Genomic DNA, 3,867 nt, shown 5'->3' on the forward strand with positions numbered 1-3,867 from the left:
GGGCTCACGCAATACTCCTGTCTCAGCCTCACGAGTAGCTGGGATGGCAGACATATGCCTGGATATTTTTTCCATTTTTTAATAGAGGCCAGGTCTCTCTATATTGCCTAGGCTAGTCTGAAACTTTTGGCCTGAAGTGACGCTCCCACCTCGGCCTCCCAAAGTGCTGGGATGACAGGTCACTGCTTTCCAAATGCTCTCATCCTAGGGTATTCCATTCCTAAACTTTCCGCAAGAATTCAGCAAGTCAACAAGAATAAATGTAAGTAATTAATCCGATTTGTGATGGCTTCCCTTCATTGCGTCTCAGTGAACTTCCTTTAATTTAGGGGAACCTAAAAATCAAAAAATAATTGCTGACTTACTATTCATTTACTGTGCCCTTACTCTCTGTTGGGCACTGCACTAAATGCCTTACCTGAGTTATTGCATTTATTCCTCACAACAACCTTCCACATTAGGTGCTATTAGCTTCCTCTTTTATAGATATGAAACTGAGGTTCAGAAAGATAGCAGAACTTTTCCAAGATCAAGTTAAAGCTAGTAAGCGGGAGAACTGAAATTCAAATCTCGACTGCCTGATTCCGGGAACAATGCATTCATCCTCGGCACTACACTGCCCAAGTCTTGAATCCTAGTGCTGGAAAAGTCCTTATTTTCATTTAGATATTCCCTATTAGATGAGACAAATATGGGCTCTTAACTACTGCAAGCAACTTTTTTCTTTTAAATGTATTGGAGCAAACTTACTTCCTAAGAATTTCTGAGAACAGAGTTGAAGTTTCAAAACAAACCTTCCCAGAACAGACTGTTTAATACGAAGAATTAAAAGGGAGGTTATGAAATTGCCTACAGTATGATTCAAATTTTGTAAATACTTTTTAAACTTTTAGTAAGCGTATACTTGTAAAAATATATTTTCAAAAAACATCATATTATATATGCAAGTTTACAACCCCGACACTTTTTTAAAAATTTGCCATACTTTACAAATATGCAATCTCTGTAATATTCAGCATGAAGAAAATTCCACAAAGGAATACATTAAAAGTCAAAATGTGATCTCTGCCTTTTCATATCTAAAAAACAGCAAGTGTTACATGGTTATCAGGAAAAAACAATGAACATTAATATTTGTTCATTCATCATGAGTCAGGGACAGAGCTGCCTTTTTACATGTGTTTTCCTGACTAATGCCCAAAACAAGCCTTAGATGTAGCTATTATTTTGTATTATTTATACATAAGGAAGCAAGTTTTAGAGAAATTAAGGGACTGTCCCAGGGTCATACAGCTAAACAGTGGCAAAAGTAGGATTTCAGTTCTGTTTTACTCTCAGCTGAGAGGTCTTTGCACTACAACACAACCTCTCATACGAATTATGTATGCTGGCATCCATATATGCCTCTGTGACAAGATTATTTACTGAGACAGTGACATAATTTTTTCCTGATTTCAAAGGAGACTAGAAGAAAGGTATTTTCCTCTCCTTACATCAAAACTGTGGAGAGGTACATACCTGAGACAGAGAGATTTGTAGGGTGGAGGTGATCCACAAGTGGGGAAGACCTGAGTTTACAGGAACTGGGTATGGATGCTGGGCTCCCAGGGAAGCCACCACCCCAGGCCTTTAGCCCAAAGATCCTGCTGCCTCAGCTTAGCACATGGTGAGCAAGGCCGCCCACATGCGGAATAAGGTACCCTAAAATTACTCACAGCATAACTTGAAAATCTCCAATCTAAATAATTAAAACAATGACCTTTTATCAGGTCAGGGCTCAGACTTAGCAATAAAGGAGTTTGCTCAGACACAGGCACAACTTCCGCCTTGAAGCACTGAACTCATTGGTCCTGTGCTAGAGAATTGATCCCCATTGGCGGGACAGAATGGGATGCAAAAGGTAGCAAGTACTCTAACAGTGACTTGGGGTTTCTTTCAGAAGCTTTTCCTGTGGCAGTACAGCTGCCCTTTAGAATGGCAAGAGTCGACCACCAACCAGAAAGACGCCCAGCTTCCACCAAGCCTGTGGGCCACATGCATTGCAACAGGAGCCACTTTTCAGTCCCATCAGCTCCTTCTCTTCTAGCCGTGGCTTTTATCATGGGCCCCACTTCAATTATTAGCAATAAATAGGAAATGCACAAAAGCCCCAAAATAAAGGTCCTCTTTTCAATTAAAACATTCAGATTTCATTACTTGTGCTGTGGCTAACATCAAGTCACAAAGTGGCAGGGCAGTCCCCCAAGCCCGTTCTGCTTCCAAGCTTGTTAAACTTTGGAATGGGTTTGTCTTTGGGTTGTGCATGTGTTTTAAAGCTGTTTCATGACACATTGTCAGGAACTCAGGTACTGGACCTCTTTAACTCCAGCTTTCAGCAGCTGCCTTTGCACTTCCCTTTCACATAATTAAACACCCTGTGGTACTTAACAGAGTAATAAGTAGTACATCAATAAAGCAATAAATAATTGTATTCAGGCAAGCTCCAGAGCCATCATCCATTAACCAGCCCTGTGAGCAATACTTTTGATTAATCAATGAGGTTATATAATAGGCAAGCAAAAGTCAGTCCAGGCTCAGGCAAGAATTAACCAGACTTCCAAGCCACAAAGAAGTCTTATCGCTGAAGTAACTTGCAGGGAGACTATCAATTGGAAGTGCGAACTCGAACTCGGAGAGTAACTGAAGCAGCAGGAAGTCCCACCTCCAGAAACTAGTTAAAAACAAAGAAGCAGGATGATCTGGCTGAGGCAGGAGGGCTGCCTACTGAGAATATGGAGTAAAGGGCCTGTAAAAGCAAAATGTTCTGACTTCAGAGAACAAATACTTGCAGCTGAGCTGAAGAGCAAAGGAGGATCAGGATGGACCTGGAACTCCGTCCACGAGTTCCAGAGAAACTTCTGCAGATGCTGTCTGGGAGGAGTGCTTATTCAGCCTCCCACCGAGAAGGGAACTATATAGGAATGTTGTTATTATCACGGCTCTGTGGGCCAGCGGCAGCACAGGGCTGGGGGACTGTGCTTAGAACCCTCAGAATCGCCTGTGGAGCTTTTTATTTTTTATTTTTTTAGGTGGACAGGAAGGAGAATTTATTGGTGAATATTAAGAGGGGCCACACAGTGGAAGCCCGCATGAGTGCCAGGCCCACCACTTGTCCAGAGGGCCACTACTGGGGATGTACTTAACCCCAGAGCCATCTGGGATGAGCCGCTTCTCAGCCACCATGTCTTCAAATTCATCGGCATTGAACTTGATCTTCTGGCGGCCAGGGAACTCGAACTCAGCTCTCTGCAGGGCCTCCATCACATGCTCCTTATTCTGCAACTTGGTGTGGATGTACATGAAAACTCGGCCAATGTGAACCCTGGCCACAGTGCCCTGGGGCTTTACAAAGGCACGTCACATGCCTGTTCGGAGCCTACATTGGGGTAGTGCAAGGTCAGAGACATCAACATACATCTGAAAAGCTTGTCTCCAAGGTCTCTTAGAGCAACCCATACAAGAAACAGGCTGCATCACACTACCAAGGAAGCTACTATTTGCAGCCATTGCACGCACTGGGCCCCCATGCAGCTTTTTAGTCTTAACAATAGCTTGCCTGGATCTCACAAACCCAAATCTCAGGAGCCAGGGCCCAGGAATCTGTATTTCTAATGGGCTCCCCAAGTGGCTCCACTGCACGGCCAATGTGGAGAACCCCTGGTCTGGTGACAATAACGGAGGACCTCTATCAACCTAGCCAGCTGGACCAGCCTGGCCATATGTGGCCACAAGGCTGCTGTCAAGGTCCTCAGCTTGCCACTTGAAACAGATCTTGGACAGTCCAGGTTTGTAAATACGCCATGAGTTTGTTTGTACCAGCAGTCACTA

The 3,867-nt window shown here is 43.7% G+C and overlaps 1 pseudogene; it reads right to left on the reverse strand.

Annotated features, from left to right (window-relative positions):
- Nucleotides 1-3,463: 3,463 nt before the first annotated feature.
- On the reverse strand, nucleotides 3,464-3,570 carry LOC120367466 (small nucleolar RNA SNORA70; annotated as a pseudogene).
- Between the last annotated feature and the right edge of the window lie 297 nt (nucleotides 3,571-3,867).

Source organism: Saimiri boliviensis, chromosome 12 (assembly GCF_048565385.1).
Source record: "Saimiri boliviensis isolate mSaiBol1 chromosome 12, mSaiBol1.pri, whole genome shotgun sequence".
NCBI lineage: Eukaryota > Metazoa > Chordata > Mammalia > Primates > Cebidae > Saimiri > Saimiri boliviensis.